Genomic DNA, 8,452 nt, shown 5'->3' on the forward strand with positions numbered 1-8,452 from the left:
TAAAGATAACCAAGAAACTGCTGCATTATGGTAAGTGTAACGAAAACAGAACCAGAAGCTGTGCTTTACAGCAAGCAGGGGGATGCTGCAATATTTGAGCAAGTATCAGTCAGCAGCTGTGAATTAATGAAAGAACTATTACTTTAAATTTTTTAAACTTTTAAAAAACAACAACCTTGAATCATGTCAATTTAGTGCCTACCCACTGGAAAGTCACCAAATCTCACTTGTTTTGCTTGGGCCTCACTCAAACATAACTGGCCTCAAGCTAGTAAGCAAGCCAGCAAAAGTCCTGGCTTGTAAAGAAATCTGATCCAACTCTGTAAACTGAACCCAGACTAAGAGCTGTGGTACGGGGAACATATGGAAAATTAATGACAGATAATAGAATGGTGGGACAGCCTTAAATGAAAAAAAGATTGTTTTTAAGTTTATGCAATGATTCCAACTAATGGTCTTTTGGCTGGAGGGTCTTTTGAGCTAAGAAAGTTACAGAAAAGCTGAGTGTTGCTGTTGACTTTGCCAGCACCAAAGCTCCAGAAATGGCTGCTGCACTGCTCTTACCCCCTCTGCAGCCTGAAATTCCCCCCATTGCCTGTTCTTAATTGATACCTGTGGCAGAATTACTTTCTAAGCTGGTTCAGCTGCAGCAGCACTTTGGGAAGTACAGAAGGTCTGGTCCCACCTGTTTAAATAAATGGGAGCCTCAGGAAGAGGAGTGGATTGGAATTTGCTTGGGCTCAAACTGGGTATGACAGCAAAAGCCAGCCTGGGAACTGCAAGCCTAGCCAAGCACTAGCAGGAGGAGGTAAGGGTGGTATGGGTGTTTTCTTTTTTCCTCTGTGGACCTCCAGGCATTTTGGAAAGATACGTTGCTCCTGGTATGGTGTCACACATAGGGAAACAGTCCTGGGGAGCTTGCAGTCACACAGCTCCTCTCTAGGGGAAATGGGTTTCATAAGGAAGGGGAAAGAAGGAGGGGTCACTTTGAAGAAAGAGTGTGCATTGCTGGAATGTTTATATCCTATGTTTAGTTGGCTGATGGCCAGGGGCACTCATCTAGCATAGCCTTGAAACTCTAGTGCCGTATAGTAGTTATTTTGTGCTAAGAGAAAAGTGGGTTTTACTTTTATTTATTTATTTATTTTTTCTCCGCACTTTCATTATTGCAGACCAGTAAAAATGCTAATCTGCCTGCCTAGAATCTAAAATGCCTTCTTCCTCTTCCCCCCTTTCTTTTCACAATGGATGAGCATCAAGCTGCCTTTACTTGCCGAGTAGCTCAGGTGTGTCTTCACTCCTTACCTCCAGCCCCTCCTATCTTAAACAGACCATGTGGTGCAGGGGTGCCCTGGATGATTTCATGTGGTAAGCTGATCCCTCTCGCCCTGAAGAGGGTTTCATATACATCTGAGGAAGAACAGCAAGGGCTACAGTGAGGTGAAATGACAGGTGGTGGTCTCCATCTCATTGCTGCTATGTGATGGTCTATGACTGTTGGATTGTGGTCTTTGTCTCCTGGTGAGTAAATTAGTAGCAAGAACAGAGTTTATGCTTTTTCAGTTGTAGTCCCTCTACAGGAGGAAACTTGTTCTCATTATCTAGTCTTGAGTCTCTCTGCTCCCTTCGTTTTAGGTCTTTCTTTTTGATGTCCTCTTGAATGAGGACAGAGTGCTGTAATCTTTGCAAAGCCATTCCTATTTCCCAGGAATTTACCATAACATTAGCTCATTGTTTATAGTATTCCCCATTCCTTGCTCACACTTCCAGAATGGAGTGTGACACGCCCTGTTATCTATTAAAAAGTGAAGTGTCAGCTGAAAAGGAGTGGCAGCAAAAAGTGTCATATACATGGCTGTGATAGAAGAGCAGACCCTCGCCCTGGTGAACAACATTATTACCAGATAGGTTTCTGGCTGAATCCATCCTGTTGCACACATAAAAATATTAAGCTTTATGTTGATTCTCCCATTGGGAGACCTTTCAGGACTAAAAAGTGTGACAACTCATCTGGTAGTTTGGATTTAAAAATAAAGATCTTGTACTATTCAGTATAACTTATTCTTGCTGAACCTGGTGCACTAAGCCACAGGGTTGGCACAGAGACTAGAATGCTGAGTCCACAGTCGTCCTTCCTAGAAGAGCCCTGGAGAAGACCAGACTCCCTCAGAACAGGTGTTGAGGGGGCTCTGATGTCAGCCCTAGCCTTTCTTGCCTCACTGCTCAACTGAAAGAACAAATGTATTTTCCAGCAAGTCTCTTTTTTTTTTTTTTTTTTTTTTTTTTTTTTTTCCCCTCCAAGTGACTGTCTGCATCTTTATTGCATTTAAAGTACACTTCTTATTGAAGAAATGTACTGGGATCAGGATCCCAACAAAAAGGTGTTTTGTTTTTTTTTTATTATTATTATTATTTTTTGATGGCTTACATTAAATAGATCATCAGATTAGATCATCATAAGGTTTCATGTTAAACTTAAAAATTGATATCCATGGAATAAAACGTCAAAAGCTGAGTTTTATATGGAAAACATTTAGAACATAAACACATACGTATTTTATATATATATAAATATGTGGTTTTATGCATGCAGAGTGGCAGCACTAATAGAAATAGTGCAGCAGCAGAAAACTTTAACTATGTGTAAGGGACAGTGGGGGAATGACTTAGCAGGCAGGCTTTTTTCCTGAGAAATAACTTTTAAACTGCTTCACATGGCTCAGAGACTGGGAATCAGTATCAGTGGGCAAGGAAAGAAATAATAAATGTTTAGAAATACCAATGTTTCCAAACATAAATATTTCCATTTCTAGTTTGATAAATCTGTTTAAATCCTTTCAGGTTCCCGTGGAGGAATAAAACAGCCTAAAGGTAAAACCTGTGATGTAAAAGACTGTTTTCTGTGACCTTGGTGAACCTATGAACTGACCAAGAAAGGTGATGGCTCCAGAGGGCACAGTGCATGTTTTGCTTTTCTAATGTCTAGAAGATTCAATACATCTGAAATATAACGAGAAAATTCCTGCAGGGCAATGGAGATGTCCTACTGACAAGAGGGAGCTGTATTCTTTTCTCATCACCTCATAAACAGTGGGGTTCTGACTAAGGATGTTAGGTAATGCGTGCCATATACAGAACTCAAAGGGGGTATTACTTTCATTGTATAACCCTTTAAGATCTGAGGCAGTATTGTTTAACAAAGCATATTGTTTTTCCCTCTTACTTTTACTGAGCTTTGATGCTGATTTTAGAACTTGACAGCTGTGTTTTGACTTGTCTTGCACCTCCCATACGGGGGGGGGGGAATGTAGATGTTCAGGGCAGCAGGCAAAACAAACTCAATTTAAATAAATAAATAAAAAAAAGGCAAGACTTTTCCATGGGGAATTGTGGGGCAGGTCCATAAAGTTGCACTGCTAGCCAAACTCCTATTGGGAATGTTCTTAGACCTTAACTGGGTGCTTGTCACTCATACACTACCTGGGAGAACTCTGGCATCACAAGGGGACTTGTTGCCAGCTAATACCACTGTAGAAAATACTATAGAAAGGTGTTTGCTTGGGATTGTGATCCAGAAGACTTTAAGAAACCCACAGGATGCTTGACTTTCCTTGTAGCACTCTTCATTGAGATAATACTTAGGTATGAGTATTTTGTATGACAAAATAATTAGGGTGTAAAAAACTAATGGGTTCCATATATATATATATATATTTTTTTTTTTAAAGCCAATGTGTTATTCCTACTGCAGTCTATGAAATATACTTTTTTTTTTCATCACTCTCAAATCCCTAACATCAAACTAAATTTAATTTGTATATAATATTAACCTACTAAACTGTTTAAGTTCATCCGTTGTGACTTTTGAGAGATGTAAAGAGTGCATGTTTACTCCATAGCTAAGCTTTTCAGAGGGCCCATCCGTGAATAGTTATGAATACTGTGTGGGCGTTCAGTACCTGGAACAAGACTAAAACTGAAGTTCTGCAGATATCTGAGGAGAATCTCTTGAATAAACCAGCAGGACTGTACACTGGTAACTATGGATTAGGGCCAAAATAGAAAAGACAAAACTTCTAATAAAATAGAAGTCGGAAAGAATCCTCTTCAGGGTCAATATAATTATATATTGTGTGTGTGTACACATATATATAATTTTCTCTCCTCGCTATCCTTTGTAATGACAGAAGACCCAAGAATATTCATTCTTCTCAACTGCCACAGGATACCATGCCACCAGGGGCTCTTAACAACATTCTGCCACACAATTCACTAGTGTTTTTTTTTTTTTTTCCTTTGGAAGAATGACATTTCATGGTGTGTGATTAAGTCATAGCCCTCACAGGAGAGGTCTCCTGAGTTTCAGCAAGATTATATCTAAGAGAAGATGCAAAACCTCAAGATTCCACTGATGCTCTTCACATAGTGTTTCTGCATGTTCTTGTTTCTAAGCCTTAGTGAGTTTTATGAGAGCAGGACCTTTGTAGCAACTTCTGTGTAGGAACACCACCTCCTCAGACCATAAGCATGTCTGTTCTGTAAATACACTTCTATCATTGTGATATGGGATGTCTTCACCTTCATTTTTTCCACCTTCAATTAAGAATTTGTTTGTCTTTAGCAGCTGAGGGATGGTCCACAATGAGCAGCCCTTGTGCATACTTCAAATTTTTTAACTGGGCATCAGAAGTAAGGATAACTTAATAGTTAATGCTATTAACCATTTCACAACTGATCAGTTTAGCAGAAAAGTCAAATCAATATGCTTTTAAGACACTACAGGTGTGAGTGGTTGGTATCATCTGTGTCCTCTGTAAGTGGAAGTTAGTATTTTATAGGTCTTACTCCAGCACAGAACCTGCATTTATTTTCAAAGAGCGAAATATAAAACAGAATTGTCACTTCTAAACTAAGATGTTACAGAAATATCCCCTTTGCTTAGCCTGCAAGTTTGGGCTGTCTTAGAGACAGAAGATCTAAAAGTTCTCTAACTACTTTGCAATAATGTAGATCTAGAGCCAAATCTCATTGCTTGCAGTGGTTGTCAGTTCCAAACCACTGTGTCTGGTAGAAATTTCTGGAATGTGGAGTATTGTATTTAAAAAACAAAGCAAAAGAATCCTTGATAGCCACTCCATCATTTAGCTAAACAAAATCCCATACACACACTAACCTGGAAGGGGGGAATGATGAAGATGGGATAAATGTTGGGGGGGGGAGGGGGGAAGTGAAACTGTGCATACAGCGACAAGAATGAATCATTTTGAGGTTTGGAACAAAGGTATAAATATTTTTTCTTAAAAAGAAAACAACAACAACAAAACTACCTTTATCCTATAAAGCTCTTTAAAAGCTAGTAACGCAATTCAGAGGGTCGGGTGTTTTAAATCCAAAGAAAACCATAATGAAAGACCAGAAAGCAACTTCTTGGTTACCCTTAAACTAAGGATCAAAGCAGAAAGGTATCTCATTTCTATATATAACTCTGAAGTATTTTATGAAGAAAATCAAAAAATGGATCTTAGGAATACTTCTTGTTATGCTGTCTTGCGTCAGAAGAATGAATATCTTCTTTTTGCTGGAGGATGTACCCACACAGTATTGTACAGCAAATTTCTTTTGTCTCTTGTAATTTTTGGTTTGTAAAGACCAAGAAAGAGTGAGACAGGTTTTTTATTGCCCTGGGATCTTTTTTTTTTTTTTTTTTTTTTTTTTTTTTTTTTTTAATATTCCTCTTCTCTCATAAACCTTCCATATGCTTCTACATCCATGTCTTGTTTTCAATTTTAGTGAAGGTTTTATTTGGAGGCTCATAAAATTCTAATTTATTGCAGCTTCTTTTTATAAAATAGATTGGGGAGGAGGGAAGTATTGAGATAGCATGTGCAAGGCAGCCTCAAGGAATGCATTTGTGAATTTAAAGCATCATTTAGTTTATCAGCCCCTGCTTCAGTTACTGGAATATACTTTCCCTCATTCTTTAACCTATGATCATGTATTCTCACTGTATGTATAGAAAGTCTAAGTGATTTACAAGCATATTAATGTATTTTTTATTTTTATTTTTTTTTTAAGGGGGGTGGGGAGGTGTGGAATTCAAGTGCTGGCTCTAAAAATCATAAATAGGTCATGCTGATAATGGGTATACTGAGAGATGGTGAAAAGAACCTGCCTTCCCAATGTGCCACATCTGACATTATTTGGTAATAACTTCTCATGCACTGTTGTGTACTATAGTCCTTGAATTCTATGTAAATTGGGAACACGAATCCTGCTTTATTGAGCAGCTGCTGGTTTCACCAGCATAAGGTGCACATTTCTAGTACATGGAAAGGTATGGTCTTTCCTCTTGTAGGGCAGAAGTCAGAGCAGAAGGTTTTAAGACACAAAAATGGGCATACCAGTATCAACATGAAGATAGGCCTGAAGAACATCCAGGCGCCAAGTGCACTCCCAGATCCATGTGCTTCTTTCTCGCATAGACTGCTGAATGCAGAGGGATGCCAATGGATAGTCAGCTGGGTGAGCCTGGTGGGGAACGGAACCCTGAATGTCCTTGAATGTACATGGGCTCATGTACCATTTGACCTGTATTTTCACATTTGCGCTTCATTTGGATAGCAAAACTAGTCTACAGACTAATATCCCTCTGCTTAAATAATTACCTATCCTTTTCAGACAGCAAACTGTCTCCATCCACAGCAGAGTGAGAGGAAATCAAGTGGAAGAGCCTCCCCTCAGTACAGTGTGCACCTATAGCAGCCAGTTCTTAGCCTGTCAGGGACTGCCTTCTGTCCATGCATAATGTTTGCTGAATACCCATAAGAAATGGTCTCCAAGACAGCAGTGACAGCAGGCTCTTTCCTTGGTTAGGAGCAGAGGGTTTGCCTCCAAGGGAGGAGGAATACCTCCAGGCTCACCTGCAGTACCTACCTGCGCTGTTTTCAGAACTGGGCCATGGACCAAACCATCAACAGACCTTGCTCTAGAGCAAGATTTCTACAGAAGAAAACAAAATGGATCCCCTAGTCACTGCCAGCCTAGTTATTTTTCTTTGCCTTTCTTCGATATTAAGTTGACCAGCTTAAGTCTATGCCTCATGCTTTGAATAGTGAAGAAGCCAGGCACTAATGCCTTACTGTGGTTCAAAACTACAATGAAGTTTCAAGTAGTCACTGACTTCAGTAGAACAAGGCCATCTCTTTCAGCAAGAAACTGCATCACTTTTATATAACCACATGACATGCTGAAATCACCTGTGAAAATAACTGTCTAGAGTGAATAGTATGTTGCACCAGCACAACCTATGTAGAAGGCCTCATCAGGCAGGTAATTTAAAATGTTATGCAAACTGACAAAGATATTTTTGCATATGTTTTATGTTTGATAGACATCTAAACATGTATGTATACACACATGCATATATTCTTGGAATATGCTCTTTGTGAATGGCTTCCTACTCCAGTACTGGACTTGGTATTGTATATATTAAGATATGTCAGTAAAACAGCACTTGTGTTGTTTAGAAGTTTGGAGGGAAGACCCTCCTGGGAAAAGTTCACAGGGGTGGGTCAACCTGAGCACAGAAAGAGAAACCCAAGTCCTGTAGAATGTTTGAAAGCTACTCTTGCTGGGGCTGTTATGAAATATGAGAGCTCTGCTGGAGAGAAACTCTTGGTCGATGGATTTTAATTTTCCCTCTAAATAAAATATAGAATAGGCTTTTAACTGTCTTTTCCCCATAGCAGATACTTAACCCTGTTCACTAATGTGTGTGTGTGTGTGGGGGGGGGGGGGGGGGGAAGAAAATTCCAAGCAAAAATCCTACTCGGAGTAAAGATATAAGTGAAATGAAGTCCGCAACGCGCACCCTTTTCTTTCCTTCCTGTTTTGTTTGGTATCTTCTAGCTCTGCTTTTCAGACAGCTGAATGGGGGCTGGGAAAGTGTTTACAATATTTTCACATGATTGAGATGGCAGAGTTCTTGCACTCTGTGAAAGGCCTTCTGTTTTCAGATGGCATTGAAAGTTTACCGTCTTTCCAGACAAAAGGAAGAGAGCCCCTTGCCAGCGGATGAGTAATGGGCATGGCCTCTGCACAATACCTCCTATCCAGCCCTAAATCTACATGGTGTTCTTAGGCTTCCCGGCTTCTCCAAAGCAACCTTTGTCTCTGCTCTGGGAGACCAAAACTGCTCGTTGGGCGAGTGGGGAAACAGCCAAGAGGGGAAGGCTCGGTGACAACAGTTGCTCAGTGCTCACTGCCCAGTATCTGCCTTCTTACTCTGCTACTATAATAGTTGGAAACCCATCAACAATTGGACATCTTCTATACAAATATGTTGCAGACCATCTGTAGAGTTCTCAGTTCCAGAAGATTCCAGTAACTCACTAAGTTTTAATACTTTTTTTTTTTTTTTTTTTTTTCCTTGTTAATCTGATGGGCTGCCCTG

At 39.8% G+C, this 8,452-nt stretch overlaps 1 long non-coding RNA gene across 1 annotated transcript; it reads left to right on the forward strand.

The window, feature by feature from the left end:
• The first annotated feature begins 687 nt into the window (after nucleotides 1-687).
• LOC118164309 lies at nucleotides 688-4,064 on the forward strand. The gene is made up of 4 exons (XR_004749420.1): nucleotides 688-814; nucleotides 2,350-2,381; nucleotides 2,842-2,871; nucleotides 3,900-4,064. It is a non-coding gene; the product is annotated as an uncharacterized LOC118164309 (long non-coding RNA).
• The last annotated feature ends 4,388 nt before the right edge of the window (nucleotides 4,065-8,452 follow it).

The sequence above is a fragment of the Oxyura jamaicensis genome, chromosome 3, assembly GCF_011077185.1.
Source record: "Oxyura jamaicensis isolate SHBP4307 breed ruddy duck chromosome 3, BPBGC_Ojam_1.0, whole genome shotgun sequence".
NCBI classification, from domain to species: Eukaryota; Metazoa; Chordata; class Aves; order Anseriformes; family Anatidae; genus Oxyura; species Oxyura jamaicensis.